General features: G+C 46.0%; 1 protein-coding gene, 1 long non-coding RNA gene and 1 other non-coding gene across 5 annotated transcripts in view; 1 reads left to right on the forward strand and 2 right to left on the reverse strand.

Annotated features, from left to right (window-relative positions):
• Positions 1–24192, forward strand: part of LOC142814598 (uncharacterized) — a 496656-nt gene that overhangs the window by 467718 nt on the left and 4746 nt on the right. The gene's annotated exons all lie outside the window — the stretch shown is intronic.
• The window catches only part of pb (homeobox proposcipedia), a 91441-nt gene that overhangs the window by 47167 nt on the left and 20082 nt on the right, over positions 1–24192 (reverse strand). The gene's annotated exons all lie outside the window — the stretch shown is intronic.
• Positions 15767–15842, reverse strand: TRNAS-GCU (transfer RNA serine (anticodon GCU)). The gene has a single exon. It is a non-coding gene; the product is annotated as a tRNA-Ser (tRNA).

The raw sequence follows: 24192 nt of genomic DNA on the forward strand, positions 1-24192 counted from the left end.
AGCAGGAAGCCTGAATTGGAGATCTACTGCGCGGAATTAAAAGCATGAGTGTTTTTCTTTTATCTTGCCGGCGTTCTGTGGGCTAGAACAGGACATGGTATGGAGCACTGCTACCAAGAGCCCAATGAAAAAAAAAAGAATAAATTTTGAATTTAGATTGAAATAGTGTTGATCACATAAACCCTCAATGAGTGGACAGGTGATGAGGATATGTTCCAAAGACACAGACAGAAATTGAGCGTTGAGAACAATTTTAGTATGAGGTTCCAGCACGGGGCATTGAATGCACACGCATGAACTACGAGTGAAGCACCGCGGCACACGCTGCTACTGTCGTTCTAATGCACGACCTTGGCGAACGCGAAAAGTGGCAGTCTTTAAAGAGAACACAACTTACGCCGATTCACGGGGGCATTGAGCATCGCTTCGCATTCGGGACACATGTTCATTAAAAAAAAAGTAACAGTGATACTGGTACAACAGGAACACAAGCCGTCAAGGTGTAGCGGGGCTAATGATTTCAATACGAAGGAAAATCTCAACTTAATCCCATTGGACTTCAAAAGCATTATGCGTGTTCAGCGTAAGCGACTAAAATTATTTTTAAAAACCTTTCTATACTTTGGTATACGCTATCGTTTTTGCGTAATACCGGGTTACCAGGCGATACCCAAGTTTTTCTAATTTAAATAGTGTTTTTTAGATATAAAATCATTGAACACACTGTCATCGGTGTAGTGGCTCTGCATATATAACGTATACCGGTAGCGATCCAAACGCAGAGCTCCCTGCGTGTTCTTGATCAAATAGCTCTATGATGGTAGGAAAAGTAGTTTGCATGGTTGTTGAATGCGCCGCCAGATGGCGCCACAGATCTAATCGGGCGCGTTTATGGCATTTTTTTATTTATCTGGTAAATGTCCTGATACGCCAACTGGAAGCTTGCAGACAAGCGATGCTCTCTACTGTCCGAACATGTGTGACTGAATGAGCAAACAAGGCTGTTTTTTTATCGAGGAAACCACACGTTACAGACCACACCTAACACTTATATGGAAACGTAAACGTAAGGTGTGGTAGTGTATTATTTATTCATCTACATCGTTTACATTTGGCCATGGTAGCATACATAGCTTTTCTAAACTACGCACAACGCCCAACAGTAGCTGCTTGGAGTTACAAAGTATTACTTAAGCCCTAATTGTAACTTTGTGGCAATCAATGATGAATTATTTCGACATTAATTATTAAGTAGAGACCATTATGTCGTAATTAAAACAGGTCCACTGATCAGATTATTCTCGTTCGAATCTCGGACTTTAAATAAAATAAATGTGCCTATTTCTTCTTTTATAAGGGAGGAGCTCTTCATGGCAGATAATGGTAACACCATTTCGGGTTCGAGTGTGATTTGTTTTTGCCTTCCTTTTTTGTTTTTTTTTATGGCTGAAATCTTAAACCATTTCGCAGATATTGCTACGTATAAAAGTGAGGGAGTGTGGAGAGCCAAAGAAAGCATTTATAGGGGACCGATATGACGGCTAAGAATTAGTTGCCAGAAAATAGTATACGCATGTTATTTTGCCCGTTCCTTTTTGATACCGGCTATGGGACGTGAAGCCACTCCTCTGAAAATTTCGTAGCAGTGAAGTCACACAAGCATAATCAAGCGTCGTTTATAGGCGGGGAACTGAGTTAAGTCATTTTCTCTTTTGATGTGACGTCCAGATTGCGCACATATACCTGAATGCTTCGGACACACAAATTTGAACAGGTATCGTCACATTTCTGCGCAAAGAGCGGTGCGCTGTCAATTAGGTGTAAAAAATTGAACTGTATTTCGTAGTTTCGTCTATAAGTTTCCCCGAGATACTGCTTGGCATGAAAATTTTCGTCGTCACCGTCCAAATTAGTGAAGAAGGAACATGCGTTCGCGCTGTGTTCACACGTGTGCAAAAAGAGTGCCGATAAGGCAACACTCTTGGGCTGCGTTTTGTGTGTGTGGCTTCGAATGAAAGGCTGTAGCCTAAACGCGCTGAAACATTTCCGTGAGCTCTGCAATTTCGTTTTGTGCATGCATTTGTGTAACGCACGAGAATTTATGGACTGGTGTTCACAATGCAATGAACAAAATCAGTTCGCGTATAGGGCAGGGAGGACCGAAAGATCACTGGGAGAAGCTTTCGTTCTGCAGTGGGTCCATGGTGGAAGCAAAGCACAAGAAGAGAGCATCGCATGTTTGCTCGGCAAGAAAGCCTCCTCCAACCTTGGCTACCAGTGCGCGGTGGATCTTGGGTACAATTAGGTCCCCGCAGCGTCCGCGGCAGACGTTGCCAAAGCTATAGTTGACCAATAGCAGCATTAGCCCATCACGTGACCCCAACCTACTAAGTTATTGTATGGCTAGAGATCGCCACGTGAGGCTTTCATGCAATTTTCTTTTTTCTTTCCTCCATGCATGCATCTAGGATAGGTTGAACACGATTACGATGATATAATTATTCACAAGAAAGCGCGGCAGAATAGTTTCTAATAGAAAATTTCAGCCAATCCTGGCGTCGGATATGTCGTTAAGTGAAGGTGACCAACCAGTGGCAATCATTGCCTATGGACCTTCTTTACGGAGAGGAGGACTTCGTGGCTGTTGCACGAGAGTACAAAATCCGGCGTAACAGCCTCGGCAGTGCATTTTTGGGGGGTCACGCGCACTAACATCAGCCCAGAGAGGACTACTGCGGCGCCCAGGGAACCTCGAGTAAAAGAGATATATACAAACAAAACGTTTCGTGAATCTACAGGTCCCAGTTTTGCTTCAACAATCCTGCAGTTCCTATTTACTGGCGCTACACGGTCGCGCATATACCCACGTTGAGACGGAAGAGGTAATGCAACGGAAGTGTCGCAAGTCGTCGCGGAATCTGTTACGTCAAAGTCACTTTTTCATCGCTTTTGTTTGTTGTCGTTTTCTTCGAGCGACGCAGGGTTATACGGATGGAAGGGCCCTCGCGTCGCCGCGCTGCGCGTCCTCCCAGAATAAACGCGTCTTTGCCGCGAGCACCGGGCCGCAGTGTGCCAAGTTTGCTTTGGAGAGATGTGCCGGTGTGGCGTGTGATCCACCTGCAGCACCGTTTAATGTTTGCCGCGCCTCCTTCCCCGTCCTCTTCTCTTCCTTTCAGCCCCGCTCCCTGGCCTGTCAAGCGCACCGCGGAGCACAGGTAAACGAGAGCAGTGCGGGTTTATACAATGATCGCTCCTTGTGCACCACGGGAACCTTTGACGCGACGCGCTTTTTGCCGGCTGGAGAAGCGCGGAGTGTATACCGTACAGCCCGACGGAATACACAGGCGCTACCATGGCCCCACGGCCTCAAGGAAGGCTATATACCCGCAGCGGTGGGTCCCAAACTCACCACAGCTATAGCGAGCCACTGTCACCAAATTCAGTCCCACAAAGGCTGTGATAGTGAAGAATGTGAAAGCGGGATTGGTGAGAGCGTTGAGACTTTCAACAAAATATGTGCCTAACGTTGCCGTTTGAACAATGCTCAAAAGCGGTCCCGTCTGTGTATCTTATTCGAACAAAGCGCTGTTAATTTCAAGATAGTATAAGCTAATGTGAGCACTAAACTTCCAGAGTAACAATCCGTGTGAACCCGGGCGTTGATGCTCCGTATTTCGTATAGGGTTACCAACTCCTCAAATGGAGGAAGTCGGGACGGAGGGGGTAATGTGTACTGACACAGCGAGATATACACCGTGAGTCTCAATTATTGCGGTATGTTCCAGGCAGATTCTTTGTTTCTTTTATGTTGCGGCCTTTTGAACCACTTCAGCTGGCTACGACGTACTGTTTGTAGCTGTTACTCTTGCTGCATACTCTATGAACTTGATGTTCCTTAGCGTGAGGCACGTTGTTGGGAGTGCGTGTAGTCATGTAACAGTTTCTAACTGAATGGCCCCCCTGTGCCAATCCGGGACATATAGCTGCCCCCCCCCCCCTTCCAAAGATGGCGCGGGACTCGGAGCGGTTCACGAAAAGTAGGGGCAGTCCCGCAAAATCTGGGACAGTTGGTAACCCTACGTATATGAGAGCCAGTTCAAATGAATTGAACTGAATTCAAGGAAATTCCACGTCCCATTTCGAAACAGTTATCGATACTTATTTCTCCAATATCTGAAATCTGGACACCGATTCTGAAATATGCAGTTTTTGTGCAACGGTTATAGTTCAGCTCACAGTGAACGCATTGCATGCCTTGAGAAATAAAAACAACAATGTTCAAAACCTGTCCCGTCTGTGTATCTTACTCGAAGAAATCGCTATTAGTTTCCCTATGATATAAACTAATGTGAGTACTAAATTACCAGAGTCCCAATACTGTGCGTGTAATATGCGTGTATGGCATAGGTATACGTAACAATAACAAGAATTTATTTCACTTCATTGTTTACCTAAAGGAGTTAAACATGAAAAAAAAAGCGCAAAGACACGGTGAAGAAAGGCGAAACGACGACGGGCGCTGAATCCCAACTGAAATTTTTATTGACGAAACGAAAAATGTGTAGACACACGAAACACGATTTTAAGTCACGCGCGTGACGTCAAATAGCCGATTTGTTTCTCATACAGCTCGAACGACAGCACGCTTACGCATTGATCACCCCTCTGATGGATGGCAAAATCCTCACATAACCCACGCGCGCCTTTGACGATAGCTTTCTAGGACGGTGACGTCAGGCAGACTTGGGGGCGTGTGCTTGTCTTTCACTGTGTGTGGCTGGATTACTACAACACCCGTCTCTCAGTCGGCAGTCAGCACCCGTCCTCGTACATTAACTATCCCACATTTCGCCTTCTCTCTGGAGGAATATGCCTTTATACAATCTCGTGTCAAGATAGAGAAATTTGTATCAGCTGTATACATGTAGACTTCTGAATGACTGTGCTTTCATTCTTCATACACCGCAAAAAGGGTACGAATAGCGATGACGCGAATATATATACGGCGTGTATGGAAGCAAGAGCTATCGCTCTTAATTTTTTTTTTGTCTTATAGATACTGGCCTGTTCTTTCCACCGTCAAGCTGGCAACGTATCCAGTGAACTGGAAAATATGTAGGACGCTTAAACGCACGTATGTATAGAGCCGTAACTATATATTAATTAGACGAGTCGGGTCAACTCAACTGAGTTTGAAGACGCCGAACACATGATGTATACGTGAAAGCCACGAGGAAGGGAGATTTTTGACGGAATGTCGGTTGTATTTGCAAACGCCTTGTGTTCTGTAATATACCGTGCACCACCAGCGTGTACAGTCACGCCCAATATAAGCAGCAACACGCTGGCTGTATAGTTAAGGCGACGCCAATCTTAAACAGTGACACCTACAAGTGTTAAATCGGTTAAGGGAATGCAGCTAATTGAGAAAGTTTAATTCACCAACCTTCTTTTTTTTTTCCACGTAGGTACCGCTATGACGTGTTGGCGCCAATTTGAGCCCGGACAGCGTGTTGCTACTAATATTGAGCGCGACTGTGCATGCAGGCGGAAACAAATGCTTCTGAAACATGGTCACCAAAGAAAAAGGAATTCCATTTTCACCCCTTCGCAAAGCTTGGCCGAAATTAGAGTAAGGAGCAGCCTTGTTTGCTGCAGGCAGGCCTATGTAGGCTTGCAAAGTTGGCCGGCAAATATTCAGTCCAAGCGCCACCTATCAAGTGCGGTGCACTCTGAAGCTCCGACAAAATAGAACCGGCAGAGCTTTCGAGTTTGATTAATAAGCGAAGGTACCAGATGTAAATGGTATAACATGGAGAGAATCGAAGACGCTCTGAAAAACGGAGCAAGCGTCAAAGCAGTGAAGAGGAAACTTGGGATAGGCAGAAATCGGATGTATGCGCTAAGGAACAAAGAAGGCAAAATAACTACCAATGATGAATAGGATAGTCAAAAGAGCGGAGGAGTTTTACAAAGACCTGTACAGTAGCCGGGACAACCCCGACCTTAATACTATATAAGAACTGGCAGTAACCCAGATGACACTCCACCATTAATGATAGAAGAAGTCAGAAAAGCCTCAGAGAGCATGCAAAGAAGTAAAGCTGCTGGTGAGGACCAACTAACATCAGATCTGCTGAAAGATGGAGGACAGATTGTGTTATAAAAACTAGCCACCCTGTTTACGAGGTGCTTCCTGACGGGAAGAGTACCAGAGTCTTGGAAGAATGCTATAGCATCATCTTAATACATAAGAAAGGAGATGACAAAGACATGAAGAATTACAGGCCGATCAGCTTGTTCTCCATTGTATACAAGCTATTTACAAAGCTAATTGCAAACAGAGTTAAGAAAACATTCGAATTCAATCAACCGAAGGAACAAACAGGATTTCGAACAGACTACTCAGTAATCGACCACATTCATAGTATCAATCAGATAATAAAGAAATGCTCAGACTATAGCCAACCACTATACATAGCCTTCATAGATTATGAGAAGGCGTTTGATTCAGCAGAAAAATCAGCACTCATGCAGACACTGCGGAATCAGGGCGTCGATGAAGTGTATATAAACATCCCGGACGGAATCTTCAGGGGACAAACCGCTACCATGTTGCTTCATGAAGGCAACACAATACCAATCAAGAAGGCTGTAAGGCAGTGGGATATAATCTCCCCAATGCTATTTACCACGTGCTTACAGGAGGTTTCAGAGGCCTAGAATGGGAACAGTTAGGGATAAGAGTTACTGGAGAGTATACCTTAGTAACCTGCGCTTCGCCGATGACATTGCATTGCTGAGTAACTCAGGGGACGAATTGCAACTCATGATTATGGATTGCAAGTAAACGTTTGCAATAAACGTTTAGTTCAAGTTAAGCGCTTGCGTTGTGTGTTTCTGTGTAATAGTGGCTGCGCTTCCTAGCAAGATAGACAAGGAGAGCAGAATGGTGGGTCTTAAAATTAATCTTCAGAAAACGAAAGTAATCTACAACAACTTCGGAAGAGAGCAGCGCTTAGAGATAGGTAATAGTGCACTTCAAGTAGTAAATGACTATGTCTACTTAGGGCAGGTATAACCACGGAGCCGAACCACGAGATTGAAGTAACTAGAAGAATAAGAATGGGGTGGAGCACGTTTGGCAAGCACTCTCAAATCATGACAGGTAGATTGCCACTATCCCTCAAGAGTAAGGTATATAACAGCTGCATCATGCCATTACTTAGCTATGGAGCAGAAACCGGTCTGGAGACTTCCAAAGAGGGTTCAGCTTAAATTGACGACGACGCAGCGAGCACATGGAAAGAAAAATGGTATATATAGGTGTAACCTTAAGAGACAAGAAGAGAGCAGAGTGGATTAGGGAACAAAGGGGGTTAAGAATATCATAGTTGAAATAAAGAAGAGGAAATGGACATGGGCCAGGCATGTAGCGCGTAGACAAGATAACCGCTAGTCGTTAAGGGTAACTAACTGGATTCCCAGAGAAGGGAAGCGGGTTAGGGGGAGACAGAAGGTTAGGTGGGCAGATGAGATTAAGAAGTTTGCGGGTATAAATTGGCCGCAGAAAGCCCAGGACCGAGTTGACTGGCGGAACATGGGAGAGGCCTCTGTCCTGCAGTGGACGTAGTCAGGCTGATGATGATGATGATCACTCTGAAGCTCATCACGTCCAAATCATTCATCATTATCTAATCATACATCGACGACATTTTAACATACACTCCAAACCGGTTTGATAGCGCTTTCTATTTGAGAGGGAAACTGATTTATGTTATGCATAAGGAAGCACGGCGCAGCGTTGTCGGCGAACTTTATAGAACTGGTCAAAGGGTAGCGGGATGCTATTTATGAAGAAGCACTGCGCAGCGTCATATGTAGTAGTTGGTAGAGGTAGAGATGGTCAAAAAGGAGTAGGTTGTTATGCATAAGAGAGCATGGCGCAGCGTCAGTTCCTCAATGTAGATGCGGTCAGAGGGGATAGGAATGTTATTCATACGGTACAGCGTCACTTGGTGGAGATAGAACTTGTCAAACGGAAGCGGAATGCTATTCATAATAAAACACGGCGCAGCGTCATATAGTAGTTGGTGGAGGTAAAGATGGTCAAAGAGAAGTGGATTGTTATTCATAAGGGAACATGGCGCAGCGTCAGTTGATGGGGGTAGAGGGGAGTGGACTGTTATTCATAAGGTAGCCCGACGCAGCGTCAGTTGACGGATGTAGAAGTGGTCAAAAGTGAGCGGAATAAAAAGCCAGTTTCGGCACTATGACGAAGCAATGAATGTGGTAGCAAGAAATCGCCATACCACAGGAAGAATGACAAGCAGCTCCTTATAGCACGCCACTGCTGCACAAAAAAAAAAAGACGCTATAAAGAACGCACAAGTGCGAACTAATAACGATCTTAGTTGTTACGTGTTTATACTTGGAGAACGCGCTGCAAATTTTCACAATGCACGAGACGACGCTGTTTGGTTTTTATATTTATTTTAAACTGCGGAATAACCCCTCTGCGTCTCCTGGCCCGCGGCGGCGGCCTTGTGTCTCATGAACTTCGTCATAAGCATAACTGCGAGAACACTATCGACACAATGTTTGTTCCCACTCCACACACACACACACACACACACACACACACACACACACACACACACACACACACACACACACACACACACACACACACACACACACACACACACACACACACACACACACACACACACACACACACACACACACACACGCCCCACCGCGGTGGTCTAGTGGCTAAGGTACTCGGCTACTGACCCGCAGGTCGCGGGTTCAAATCCCGGCTGCGGCGGCTGCATTTCCGATGGAGGCGGAAATGTCGTAGGCCCGTGTGCTCAGATTTGGGTGCACGTTAAAGAACCCCAGGTGGTCAAAATTTCCGGAGCCCTCCACTACGGTGTCTCTTATATTCATATGGTGGTTTTGGGACGTTAAACCCCACAAATCAATCAATCAAATACACACACACACACACATGCACACACACACACACGCACACATTTCTTGTTTATCACGCACATCAAAATACGACGTCCGTATAGCCGGGAATCCAACCAGTGCCTTTGTGCTTAGCAAGGCAGCATCGTAATACTGCTATGTACCCCACCACGACTGGTGACGTACAAGTTTACGGGTCTACAGGTATGCGTGTGCTCTCTCGTGTTAAGGAAGCTTTACTGGCGCTTGTTTTGCTTGCAGAGGCATGCGTGTCGTAACAAACTCTCCGCATTGTTTTGCATGTTCGCCACGGCCAGGACGCAGCAAAACATGGACGGCATCCGCGATGCGGCCTCGCCGTGGCGGAGATAACGTTCCCGACCACCCCTTCTCTCATACGTATAAATAACTCGGCGCTTCATTCTTCAGTCGTGTGGGCCCCGAGGCAAGAATGCGACTGTAAGGACGTTTGCAGGCGCCTGGTGCCGGGCCGCGCTGTCAGCCCGGGAGACTTACGGTGATTTGACCGCATGTATGCGTCACAGTCATGCGCGACGCTTTTCGTCACCTGCGTCGCCAGACAGTAACCGTCCAAATATCCATGGAACGATGTCGGTTTTGGGAAACTTATACGTGGCAGGGCGTGAGATGAAAACGAAAAACTGGTAGGCAGTTACAAGCGAAACGCGCAACGGTTGCCTAATGTTTGCGAGGGCTTAATGCGACCGCATGCAGGTGCTGGGATAAGTGACCTGTCAGAAAACTTTTTTTTTTTCCTCCTTTACAAAACGTCAGCGTGCTTGCTTGCGGTCGAAAACAGCCGCGAAACAGCGGGTGCAAATACAAACAGGAAAGCAGATCGTGTTGTTGACGCTTGTGAGAGGATGTTGTAACTCTCCAAGTGCGGATGACGGGGGAGGCTTCTAAAAGTACCAATGTGACGATTTCATACATGGGCTACAGTATAAAGGAGTGCGAACAGAGGGAGTAATTTGTTCTGATATATCAGGCAAGATAATTAACTGAGATTGTTTTCTTTTCTTCTTTCACCTTTCTTTCTTTCTTTCTTTCTTTCTTTCTTTCTTTCTTTCTTTCTTTCTTTCTTTCTTTCTTTCTTTCTTTCTTGCTTGCTTGCTTGCTTGCTTGCTTGCTTGCTTGCTTGCTTGCCTACCTGCTTGCTTTCTCTGTCATGAATAAATTTTCTATATTGGAAGAGAAGCAAATATCTGAAGGAATTGCTCCTGGCACAGTTGAAGACTTGGAGTTAACAGACAACTATTCTACCCAGTGTATAGCGTAGCCAAACCAGACGCTTTCCCGTTACAAATCCGAGCCCTCTGCCTTTCTGTTCCCTTCCTCCCTTGTACATGGAACTAACAGACATGAAATTGAGACTGCACTTCTTTATATTGCATGTGCGTATGGCCGACGTATGTAAAATCATGAGATATAGCCCATTCTCGACGTTTGTGAAACTTGACGGTCCCATTGGCAGTAACATTAGTTTCAGTAAAACCCTCATTTGGGCACGCTAATTCGTTGCTTGAAACGTTGACGTGTAGCGCAGAGAACTAAGAGAGTGGAGGAACAAGAACACAAGACAGGCGCAGTTGAAAAAAAAAAGTGGTTGACTCCCATTGTGTGTTCTTATTACATTCGCTGTACTCGTTATTTTACGTGCCATTCGCCAGTAATGTTCACAGTATGTCCGTTGGTGTATCTTGAGTTTTAACTGGAATGAGACTGTTTGAGAGAGGGACTCTAGCGGTTAAGGGCCGCACGCACACGCGCAAAGCGTAGTATAGTGTCGTTCCCACGGATGCATTGCATATGTCAAGACAAAGGCGTCTCGGTTCCGCCTCTACTTATTCCGCGATACATAAAAGCGGATGCCGAGATGCGTGGGCGGGTTACTTGGGACGGGTGGCAAACGACGACGTGCGGCATGTCTCCACGCGCCATCTGTGTCGCTTGAACTATGTGCAGCTTGAAACTGGTTTTTCACCAGGGCCTGTTTTTCCAATGTCAGATGCGAAGGGCTTCCGCTTTTTTGTCACCTAGTATAGCTGCAGCGCTCACGTGTAACAGCTAGAATAGCACTTATCACCCCGTAAGGTGAACAAGCAGTGTGAAAGACACGCGGATACAAGAAGTAGATGACGAAGATTCGTCTTGTGTGTCTCGCTTATTTGTTTCTTGCACGCTATTTGTTTGCATTAATGAAGCATATATTGATGAGCCGGCAGTTTTCGCGAGGCTATACACCACCCGTAAACACTTAAGGCAGCGTCTTCTTCCTCTTCCTCTTGTCTGACCTTTACAACATAAACACCAGTGACATGTTTCAACGCCCGGAACGATTCTACGTTTCTGCCACATACGCGCGTAAAATAGACTCCTCCCACTACATGTTCGTTATTGCAGAATCCTTTGCCGACGCCGTTTTAAGCCACGGTGTAGCTCTAAAGAGCACGTCTTTGCCACGGAGACGGTCTGGATTCGAGTATATTTACTCAAACCAAGCTTTTTACTATGTATTTTATTTGCATCTCCCAATTTTTGGGTCACAGACAACGCTGTTTTTTCGCTCACAACCACAGACGTTAACACCGACGGCGACATCGGAGCCGGAGTTTCGGCGAAAAGAGCTGTTTAACGCTATCGCGTTATAGGACAGCGCAGCAGAGAGAACGATGGCAAGAACGAAGACTTCTTTTCTCAGCCCTGTCTTTCGTGCCTAAAGCAGCTGCTTAAAACTTCTCCCCCGCCCTCCTTCATTCCCCATCCCCCGTCATGGGATTAGCAGCTATCGCACATTTCTGTCTCTTTCGTGTGCGTAGTGAGCTGGTATAGTGCGTGGTGCAGCTGGTGTTAGTGAGCTGGGTGCCTGGTGGTCGTATAGTGCAACCACCACGCGGCCGTAGCCATCAAGTGTGCTTGGCCTGTGATAGTACTACTACGCGCACTGGCGGAACGGCAGACTTAGAGGGCCAATTTCTTTCCAACTGTACACACGTTCAACAGGGCGGAGCCTTGTACCACACCCGGCTTTGCACTCTGCGACTCGATTCGGCACTGCCTGGTGGTGCAGACCGCGGACTCGGTCGCGCACAGCGTGGGTTCTGGGAACGCAAGAAGACGAAGGACAAGCAGAAGGATAAGGACGGGGATTCGCGCGGGGCCGTGCACACCACACGATACGAGCTTGGCGCAACCGAATCCACCGCACACACACGCACTGCTTGCGAGGAGTCCCACCAAAGACTTGTCTACAGAAGAGTCGGCTTGCTGGAGCGCTATCGGGTGTCACCCACGGAGGCCTTCGTGGAAAAGAGCGACGTGTCTCTTTCCCGCGCGGCCCTGCCCAGATCGTCTGTCTCTCTCTCTCCCACGTCTTAAGAGGGAGAGGAGAAGTTAGAGGCGGAGGGAGAAAAAGAAAGATAGATGCCCGTCTACGATAGGTCTTCATAACAGGCACGTCGTCCGTGCCACATATCCGTCGCGGCCGCAGCTGTTTCAGCGGGAACCGAGGCGAAACTAGCATTTTGTGTGTCGCGATAGGAGCTGACCGCCCCGAGCTAAGCGGCGATAGTCGAGGATCGACTTGCTCCTTGGGACGTGCGCCGGGATTCTTGTCAGATTTTTTCTACTTCTCCTGGCTTTCTTGCTTGTTATTGTTTCGAGCCGTTACACTTGCGGAGCGTCGACGAATGCTTGCTTCAGTGCGGGCAATGGGAATGTGGTGAAGCCGCTGTAACGAGCGTGTTCTCAGAGTCGGAATCGTTTCGTTGATCTGAGATAAAATTTAACACTTCCCTAATGGTGTGTATAAGATTGAGCTCGAATGTTGTCCTTTTTATGCATACTTCAGAGAGATAAGAAGACAGAGGAATCTGAGACAGAATGAGAAAATGTCAGGTCAATTTTTCCGTTTGTCTACATACACACGTTTGTCAGCCATTACCAGTAACGGATTAATATATATATATATATATATATATATATATATATATATATTGTGCCCCCCCCCCAACGGTGGTCTATAGTGGCTAAGGTACTCGGCTGCTGACCCGCAGGTCGCGGGATCAAATCCCGGCTGTGGCGGCTTCATTTCCGATGGAGGCGGAAATGTTGTAGGCCCGTGTACTCAGATTTGGGTGCACGTTAAAGAACCCCAGGTGGTCTAAATTTCCGGAGCCCTCCACTACGGCGTCTCTCATAATCATATAGTGGTTTTGGGACGTTAAACCCCAGAAATCAATCAATCAATCAATATATACATATTGTGTGCTCTTCGTTGATCACGAGCGGATGACATCATTGCTTAATATTCACAACTTCGCACGAGCTTGTACAGGTAACTTTTTTCGGAGGAAAATCCGCAAATGAGTAGTGAGAGATTACAAAAAAATGGAAAAAAAGGCAGTTCAAAATGAATTTTTGCATCCTGTTTGCCCTCCTGTCCCGTGGGGAGAGGAACGGTAAATGAAAAGATCATGACATTGAAGTTTTTTACTTTGTTCACAACGCATTCAAAAAGTTGCATATATATTTATTTGAACCATAACACTATTTCTACTTCAGCGCAAGAAAGCTTCTTTCACTAAAGTGTGAGTCACGAATTTTGCTTTGGTTCTCAGTTGGCGTTTGCAAAATACGCTATCGCGTTGCATAACCACCTTCGTGCCCCTCATACCTGCTTTTTTTTTTCTCATTCAAAAAGAAAAGTGTTTCGAGTGGCTGCACTTTCTCATAAAGCCATCACACAGCTAGGAAGTGAACGTCGCAAGAAAAGAAGTCGTTCTCGAACGCTACGAAACATCAAGTTTGAAACAAAAAAAAAAAGAAAAGAGATGCAGCAAACATACTTTCTCCACGCTCTTTTGAACCCAGTCGTCTACATCCGCGCCACTTTCTCTCTCAACCCAGCTGTTTCGACTGCACCCGAGCGATGAAAAAAAGCGCAGCAAAACAAACTTTGTTGCTTTTACTTTGCGGTTAGCCTCAAAGTGGACTTCTCGTGAGTACACACACGTACAGGTCGGTTTTGTTTCGTACTCGTAGACCACGCTCATTTCATTCTCTTTTATTCCCTCTCTATTTCCAAGTGTCGACGCGTCTCTCCAAGGCGCTACTTTTTGTAGTTGTCGTGCTTGTCTTCTGCTGTCTTTGTTGAACCAGCCGCAGTCTCTTCTTTCCTTTCCGTGGGTTTCTATCAGCTAGTTCGCTGTTTCGTTCTCAGCGTGTCGCACCGACCCTGCCGGGTCTCTCTCTCACTCCTGTTCCGAGACGGACATGTCTGCGCTGCTCCAATGAAAGGGGAGCTCAGTTCCTCCACCCTGAAAAGCGCAGCCGCCCGGCCGTGCGTCTCGAGGAAAGCTGGCGCACGATCCGAGGACACGGGAGAGACTCTCTCGACTAGAAAAGAAAAGCGAGGCAATAACGAAAACAAAAATGCAGCGGCAGATCGCTCTCCGAAAGCCTCGCGAAAACCGCCGCGATGCCCCACCATGTGAGGAAGGGAAAGCTTTCCAAGCAGTGTGCGATGCCCACTCTTTCCCTCCTCCCCACACGCGAGAATATCGGAAAGGGAAGGGGACAGGCTGCAGTGGAAGAAGCGACTCGCACTTTGACGTGAAGCGTAGGGGGCGGGGGGGGGGGGGGATACGAAGAAATGAAATGAAAAAAGTGAATAGGCGGGAGTGAGTGAAGTAACTCGCAAATGCGTATAAAACAGAGAGAGAGACGGTTGGTTGCGTGCCGGGTTACGTTTCTTATTCCGATTTTTCTTTTTGGTCGCGCGCATTCTCGCTTCTGCCGTTTCAAGTCAAACCAGTCGCGCTCAAGGAGGCGGCTTTGGAGGCCCACCGCCGCCGTATGGGCAACACCGCGGCTGGAGGTTGGTTGTACGAGAGCCAAGAAACAGACCCGCCCTTTTCTGCGGATTTGGCGTTGTGCTTTGCTTGGAAGTTGGCGGACGGCGTGGAGGGACGGCATGCGTCTGGCGCCTCTTTTATGTCCTCGTAGAATCGAACGACGTGACGGTCGCGTCACGATGGCGGCGAACGCATGTCTATGCACTTCTTCGCCGAATCGCAGGTATAGCTGAAGTTGGCGAAGCGGCGACGAAACTGCAACTGTGCTGATAAACTATACGAGAAAGTAAACGTAACGAGGCAGAGGTTCATTATATTGAAATGTATGTGAATTCTAACGAAATCACATACTTCATTATGGAATCATTGTGGACTCAGCTTTTATAGTTAATAACAAGGGTAACACTCGCAAAAGTTGCGAGAATACTCAGGGCACGTCATTGCGGAGGAGGGCGTTGTTCTGAAAGACGTTTGAATGAGAGATTCACCAACAGCTTGACCAACTTCTTCTTGTGTATGTGGTTCTGATACACGTATGTATTCTCCTGTCGGCGTGATCACCGTGTGAATCATGGTTTGCATCCGGCATCATTGAGTACAGCAAGCCAGACGATGAACCAGACAAACTTGTCCAGGAAATCATTAAACGTTCTATGTAATAAATCATTAAACGTTTCATGTGAACGTGTCATGCAATTTATAACACGAGATCTAAAAGTGAATATACGTATCACTTAAAGACATACACATATCATTTATAACAACACATTTTGGGGTTTAACGTCTCTATATCACAATATGATTATGATAGACGCATTTGTGGACAGTCGAGGAAATGTCGACCGTCCGGTGTTTTTAACGTGCACCTAAAGGTAACTGACCTCAAGCATTCTCTCCTTCATCGAAAATGCCGCCGCCGCGGCCGGGATTCGATCCCGGGACCTTCGAATCAGCAGTCAAACGCCATACCCACTAGGCCACCATTACGGCTGTGCGATTACAGTATAGATGGAGCGACTTACAACGGAGCAGGAACAGATTCGTGAGCGTTATTACCACGGTCGTGCGATTCGCACGTCGGCCTCTTGACACGGCCAGTTCAGCGACGACGTCCGTACACACGCATATAGACGCTAATCCGGAGTCGAGACGCGTGGGGGCATCAGGTGGCCCCGCCGCGCCGAGCTGATTAATGCACTATGACGAGAGATAGAAGAGACACGCGCGCGTGTTTGGGGACGGCTGTCCCCTCAGCGCGTCCATTAATCTTCGCGGCGCTGCCACTTCAATCTTGGCGGCGCGGGGGGCATTTTCGCGGCACACGCTTCCGTGCGACCCACGGAAGTCTGCGGCCTGGCGCCGCGGCTACTCTGGAATACAGTTACGCCCGTCCGTTGGCATGTCAGCGCATCGCTTGTGTACATAGGCAACGCGGAATTTAGACTGTATAACGCCTTCGTGTAGGCAACTTTGTATAGACGTGTCTTGGCGAAAGGCCGTAAGAGTGCGAGTGACATCAATGTAACTTCGCTTGGGCGTATAGTTGGTACAGAGCCGCCCCTTTATTTAACTAGAGTGCGCAGCGGCGGAGTCTTACTTATTTATTTATTTATTTATTTATTTATTTATTTATTTATTTATTCATTCATTTATTTATTTATTTACAGATACTGTCAGCCCTTACATAGGGCCATTACAGGATTTGATATGTGGGGCTTAACCTCCCAAAACCACCATATGATTATGAGAGACGCCGTAGTGGAGGGCTCCGGAAATTTCGACCACCTGGGGTTCTTTAACGTGCACCTAAATCTGAGCACACGGGCCTACAACATTTCCGCCTCCATCGGAAATGCAGCCGCCGCAGCCGAGATTTGAACCCGCGACCTGCGGGTCAGCAGCCGAGTACCTTAGCCACTAGACCACCAGGGCTATTACAGGAGTGGAAAAAGAAGTACATAAAAACATAGCGATCCCTCTTTTGCGTGGCAGCGTCACATCACAACTGGAAGTTGCCAAAAATTGTTTTGTAGGAGCGGAGTCATTTGCCCTTCAACCTTGATTATTGGAACCTAATTCAGTTACAAGGCGAAAGACCGAGAAAAGAAAAGCCATTTGCGTAGTTCTTGAACAGCGTATACATAATAACAACAACAGCGCAAGAAGGTGCAAGGGATACTAGGGATACTGCGCCCATCTTTGTTTCTTCCTATCCCTTGTCCCTTCTTGCGCTGTTGTCAATATAATGGAGCACCAGCTTTCCCCGAGATTTGCACTCTTAAACTATGCATGAGGTGTTATTCATTATTTACTTATTTGATTTGCATACACGTGTACACGAGGACGCAGGGGAAAGAGGGAGAGAGCAAACTTCAGCACAAACCAGCATACGGACCACATAGAACGTCTCCGTTAATTATCTTTGATGCCATAAGTATACGGAATATACGGTCTTGTTATTTGCAGGTATACTTAAGCATGCATGGTTATGTGCTTCTGGCATTCGGAATCGTTGCCACATGGAAGAATGAAGCAGCTGTAGGTCAACTCCAGTGCTCGTGCCATCTCTTCTTTGTGGTCCGCAACGTTTTGCGCTGAGTTTGTGTATTAAAACTGCGAATAACGAAGAGTGCAAATAAATATCAGTGCTTCAAAAGCGAGTCGAAAAAGCGACCCGTTAACACAGTCTATTACGGGCTGCAAAAATCACATTTTTTAAACGGTATAGCTCATCTAAGCGGAACGGATTACGAATTGAACATTTGTTACTGTTAGGTTCACACAAACATCAATAACACAGAACTTTAATTGAAGGAGCTTATGAAACAGATAACTCACGTAAAACATGTGTTGACGTCTATGACACAATTCCGATCTGTGCCGCATTAGCATATGTATACTACTGCACTTTTAAGTACGGCTCGAGGTTGCGTGCTCGACTCCCTGTCCTAAAAACCACATTTCGATTACAACAAAGCGTAAAGACTACCCATGTATTTAGACTTAGGTACACGTTAAACAACCTCGCATGGTATTTATTGATTCCGAGTCCGCCAAAGAGGCGTGTTTCAAAATCAAATGACGGTTTTCGCACTTAAAACCCCATAAGTTCGTTGATGCAAACTCATATGTATTACTTTAGAGGCAAATAAGAATGTGACAACGCTTGGAATGATATCTCGCAGAACCCAGCACACTCCGGGACAAGGTGCGCAAGCAGACAAACTATTACCCGGCCGCTAGTACATTGTAAGTAATTCGGAATTTTCAAGCAATTGCGCACACGCACCCATATGCACACAGGTACACATACTCGCACACATCCAGACGAAGGCACGCATTCTGACATCGGTGTTCGTGCATGAAGACGGGCGCGATTTTCATGGCCACGTACGATTTAAAAAAATGCGCTCAAAGAAAAACTGGCCAAACAGCCGGTTACGAGCGGTAGATCAGGAACAGTGCAATTGAGGAGAGAAAAATAGAGCAAGAGCGAGGTCATAAGAGAAAGGCAAGGAAACATCTTTATCGAACCGTATATATATATATATATATATATATATATATATATATATATATATATATATATATATATATATATATATATATATATATATATATATATATATATATATATATATATATATGAAACGTATAGGCGAGCTCACACTCAGGCCTGTGTGCGTGCTCATAACCCAATTACATTTATTCACAGAAAAAAAAAAGAACGAAACTAGCTGTGAAACTAAATGGAAAGGCTTAGTTGTGTAGTAGAACGTCTATTTAAAGGGACACTAAATAAAACTGCTGGACCAGACTATAAATATAGCAGATTACTGCCACAAGATTCCTTACGTTCACCGCCTTAAGCATAAGGGCACATTTCAAAGCACCGTAGTTACTGGCGTCCGTTCTTGCGCGCATCGACAAAAGCCAAATGTCCATGCACACTTTTCTGTCAAGTGCCCGAGAGAAAACATTGCAACAGAAGGCGACAAAAGCTTCGTTGAAATTCCTACGCGACGCGGACTTGATCAAGCGGCTGTAACACCAATGTCACACACCGCGAAAGACAAGACTGGACTATGACTGAGTGTGCGCGCGTGTGTTGCCGAATGTGCTGTGTTTATCTCTCTTCCCTCTCTCCTCTCTATCTTTCAACTCCCCCATCCCCCTCTCATGCGTAGGGTAGCAAACCGGCTGCCTATAGGCTGGTTAACCTCCCTGCCGTTCTTTTCCTCTTATTTTCCTTCCTTCAAAGCACCGTGCTATATAATGAGGTCACTCGTGACAATAATTTTATATTATTTCAGCGAAACTTCTTTGGCTTAATTGGTACGACATTCGGACGTGGCTGCGTTGAGCAAACTACCTACCACGGTGGTCTAGTGGTCATGGAGCTCGACTGCTCATCTGCAGGCCGTTTGAAAGTCCGGCCGTGGCGGCCGCATTTTCGATGGAGGGCGAAAACGTTCGAGACCCGCGTATTTAGATTTAGGCACACGTTAAAGAACACCGGCTCGCTGAATTTTCCAAAGCCCTTCACCTGACGGCGCCTCTCATGATCATATCGCAATTTCGTGACGTTACACCCGAATTGTGTATTTCGTTCAGCGCAGCTACACAGCAGGCCTATATTATTTTTAGCAGCTGTTACTCCATATTGAAACACTTTTGGAGTGGATTCGCTTTTTAATCCAAGTATGCAACGCTGTCTGAGAATTCACCATTCCCACACCACTAGAATAATTTTGTGAATGCTACAGTTCTCGAGCACCGGCCAAATCAATAGAAACTTTAATGAAGGGACACGAAATATCAAATATACGCGTACTTACATATAATGACGAGATCCGGAAATTTGCTTGTTTTGACATGCGGAAAAAGTTTCATTCGAAACGCACGACATTGATATGTCAACTAGGCAGGCATTAAAGCGAAACAATCTGAAATGACCTTCATTGTTCGCAAAAACATTTGCAAGTTTGTGCGGTTGTATTACACTTTCATGATTAAAAAAAAAGAACAATGCTACCGCAGTGATGTTCGTTATATCTGTTAAATAAAAGATGTTAAAAGGAAATGTTGCCAAGAGAGTTCCCCTCACCCCTCAACCCTTTGCCCAGCACAGGGTAGCGAGCCGGTCTAAGAAATCGCTAACCTCCCTGTCTTTGAGCTTAAACTGTCTTCCTCCTCCTTCCTCTGGTAAATAAGACCTGTGTATTTCATGTTTGTGTTGTTCTTCGCAAATTATAAGTGGCAAGCGGTCGCCTTAAGTTGAACTGCTGACAAGTTGAGTGTTCATCATCTCATGTTGATGTGTTTCTTGCAGTGCTTCAGTTACGAATGTGCAAAAAAGCAAAAAAAACGTGGCTCATCCCTCTTTTCAGGAATCGGTAAATAAATCTGCAGAAAACGAAAGCACTGTACAACAACCTCGAAAGAGAACAGCGCTTCGAGATAAGTAATAGCGCACTAGAAGTTGTGAAAGAGTATGTCTACTTAGGATAGGCAATAACCGCGGAACAGAAGCAGGAGACTTAAGTAACTGGAATAATAAGAATAAGAACCCCTTCATATCCTACTCCTCGATACCTTAACCGGATAGACCCCGATCGTTAGCAGTCGTGCCGCAAATGTGGCCACGACTCACGTTCATTTATTCACATGCTCTGGCTGTGCCCAGCCCTTAACGCCTCTCCGCCCATCACGAAGGAGCAATGGGATGCATATCTAAAGAGCAGCAGCTTTCATGCACAACTCCACGCCGTCCAGGACATCGCGACGGAACTTCGACTTCCGGTCCCATCATGGGCGGAGCCACCGACATGATAAGCCGGGAAGCTTATGGCTCCCCTAAATATCATGTTGACTCTCTGTAAGAGGGCTGCGGGATTGATAACCCTATTTAAGAAGAGACGGTTACTCCATTTTGTAGAGTAAGGTGTCCAGCGATTCTCCTGAAAGGAGTAAACGTGCCTTTCTAAAGAGAGTTGTGTGTGTGGAGATCTGACCCTCGGGACCTAAATAAAGTTCTTGTCATGTCATGCCGTCAGCAAGGACCGAACTTGCAACATTATAAGGCTGTAATCCTTGCCGACGGCAAGTTGTCGTTTCGTTTACATCACTTTCGTTTCATCTAAGACCCAATTACTACAATACACTTAAAACAGTACAATTTACGTTTCTTATACCTTCCTTGGCTTGGTTATTTGTTGGTTTCAATTGAGGCTTTGCCAAACAAAGAAAGGGGTACTTAAGGTTCCCCTCGTTCAATTATATGCCATCCACTTTCGTTTGGCCCACGCTGAAATCATTGGCCTGAGTGACGCGTATTCATATATAGTTCAAGCAATTGCATGGCTCTGTGTTAGACATGTTTCCAGTCCGGGCTTCGTTGTCGAGATTAAGCCGACGCTTACGTTTACGATTGAAATCATCGCGCGACAAAACGACGTCGAGTTAGACTCGAATAAAGACGGTACATCGCATCCGACTCTTGTCTCGCGTCTTGCCTTTCGCTCGGTTGCACTGTTTCGCCCATTCCGCAAGGGCGAAGGAGGCGTATAGGGGCAGGAAAAAAAGGAGAAACGAAAGCGGCGGCACGATGAAGAAGGTGCCGTCTTCGTGTCGCTTTTTTTTTCCCCGAACGGGTTCTGGCGGCCGCGCGCAGGCGCGCGTTGCCGCTCCGCCGGCGACGCCCAAAAGCCTCGCGCGTGAAACCACGCCGCCAGCGCATGTGCGCGCCCGCCGACTCTCAACTGAGACGGTTGTTGCGCATATGCTAAACGGATGGGCAGTACGAGGCTAATATGTGTAGCGTATAGCATACCTTCGTATTGGAGCAGCGCGAAAGACGAAGAACCAAGAAAGACTTGACAAGGTCAGCTGTCGGCCCACATCACCGAGTTGTCCGCGATTGTGTGCCCACTGTGCCACCTACGGTGGGACCTATACAATTCTGCCGCATGACTACCGTTTATAGACGCACAGATTCTCGAATAAGAGAGAGAGAGAGAGAGAGAGGATTCTCGCATAAGGTTGCGCGTGTGTTGGCGCACCGTCGATTGCGTTACTTGATGGCCAGCTGACGTAAGCTTGGGAAAGACGTAATTATGTTACGAGTGCAGTCTTTTGTGACGTACCTAGGTCATCTTTTGTTCTCCTTCCCTATCCTTTTTTCTGTATCGCCTGAAGAAAACAACCACTCGTCAGTCGCCGCTCGTGTTGCGGTCTTCCTTTGTACTTCGTCTTTATTGGCGCTGTTTTAATATTGACTCAAAACAACCAGCCCATTTCTCTCTTTCGCTGCATAGGCTATATCAAACCATTCAGGTTCGGAGTACAGAGTTTGACGGTATACACCCGCTGCAGTGGTCTAGTGGTATCGGTGCTCGATTGATGATTTAAAGGTCGCCGAGTCGAATCCCAGATGTGGCAACCGCATTTGGATGGCGGCGATGTCAGTGTACTTAGATATAGCGCGCGTTAAAGAACACCAGAGGGTCAATATTTACGGCGCCACTCCACTACCACGTCTCTTATATTAATTGCGAGGCTTTGGGATGTAAACCCCCAGAATTATTGTTATTATCATACTAGTTTCATCATAATGTACTATATGGCCGTCGGAGGTAGCTGCAAATCATGTCACTTCTGCCATCATGGGAATAATGAGGAGTACATAGATCCGCCTGAGTTGCGTTATTTCGGCTAGTCAACGTTCACCTTGGAGGAGTGGGAGACGCTTTCCCGCAGCCACACTACCAATGATCAGCTCACAGCTGATCATTAGTAGTGTGGCAAATGACTGGCAGGCTCGGCTCACCGGTCCATACGTTGGTGCGGGCCAGGTGCGTGACCCGGCCGCTTTCACGACTCTATATAGTTATTTTCTTTCTCCTGCTTGCAGCTACTTTTTTTTAACGTTTCAAATTGGTAACTACTAGAAACAAAATTGCTAGTTTCATTTCACCACCTCGACCCATTCTTCTTTACCAACTCGAATGAGCTGACGAGGTTCACAACGAGCCATTGCTTCATTCGAAACACAAAAGGGAACAGAAGCCAAAACACAACAGTAAGCAAAAGCGACAAGTGGAGTGTAAGCTGCAAGCACGAAGGCTAGACAAATTCATGCACTGTCCACCATTGCCACGGCGGCTGTACGATAGCAGCGCTTCCATTGCTTTTAGTAGGGATCTAATAGTTCATTTTACCAGATGCTAATAATTGGATGTGTATACATAATTTTGCTAAAAATTTATGCTGCATGCTGCTAGAGGCACTAGTCTGCGGAGTTGTTGAAAAGTTGCGGTACGCGCGGACAGAAGTACACGAAGAAAAAATCCGAGTGTGGTTCAAATCTCCGTCAGTATTTGGGCACATCTCATGCTGCAAGAGCATACTAGTTAGACTTAACAAACTGTACATTACATAACACACTTCGGCCTCTCACGTTGCCCAATTCATTATAAGACAACTCGGGCATACCTCTTTGCAGTCCCCCTCCCTAGCAAAAAACTGCTAAAGATAAACGCCTTCTATAATCTCGCAAGAACATGCTTTCCGTGAGTGTTCCTGTTGGGAAGAATCTTTAAAGGTGTAACGCGTAGGCAATCACAATAATGTCTGTAGTTAACACCAGCAGTGAAGTTGAATATGCTTAGTTACTGTAATAATAGCTCTGTGTTTGCCTGATCGATCTTAGCTCCGCTAGATGGCACCATCGATCAACAAATTAACGTTTGCCTCTTCTAGAATCCGGTTAACCACAAGCGCCACAAGGTTTGGGAAATAAAAAACTAAAACTATAAGTGAAATAGTCTTGTTCCAGAAGTTACAAGTAAAGATGAATGACGCGATGAAGCAAATCTTATAAAATGTGATGAGGTTTCAAAGCGTAGATCGTATAAAACCATGGGTTTGTCTGTCTACAATCAATTATTTTCGATATGACCAAGCCAGCTTCTCTTGTATTGTTATCTTTGGAATGCCACCAAGATCGCAGCATAAACAGTGTTTTCATAAAGGTACCTCTCCGTGAATAAAAAAAAATGTTCTTCATTATGGTTCGGGGTGATTAGCCACCGTACATTCGCTTACATTATCTTGTGCAGGAAGGGGGATAATACGTTCTTAGTATACTATATATGTAAATATAAGTTTACGATGAAAAACTCGGGATAACGAATATGTATTATTTCTACTTCTTGTCAGAATACCTGATACAAATTTTTCCTTCTCTCCAGAGTTACCTCTTTCCGGGCTCCAGGCTGCTAAACGAGCCACTCGGTATCGATCGGTTATGAAAACGAAAATCCTGTATGGTTTGCACGGA

The sequence above is a fragment of the Rhipicephalus microplus genome, chromosome 4 (genome assembly GCF_043290135.1).
Source record: "Rhipicephalus microplus isolate Deutch F79 chromosome 4, USDA_Rmic, whole genome shotgun sequence".
NCBI lineage: Eukaryota > Metazoa > Arthropoda > Arachnida > Ixodida > Ixodidae > Rhipicephalus > Rhipicephalus microplus.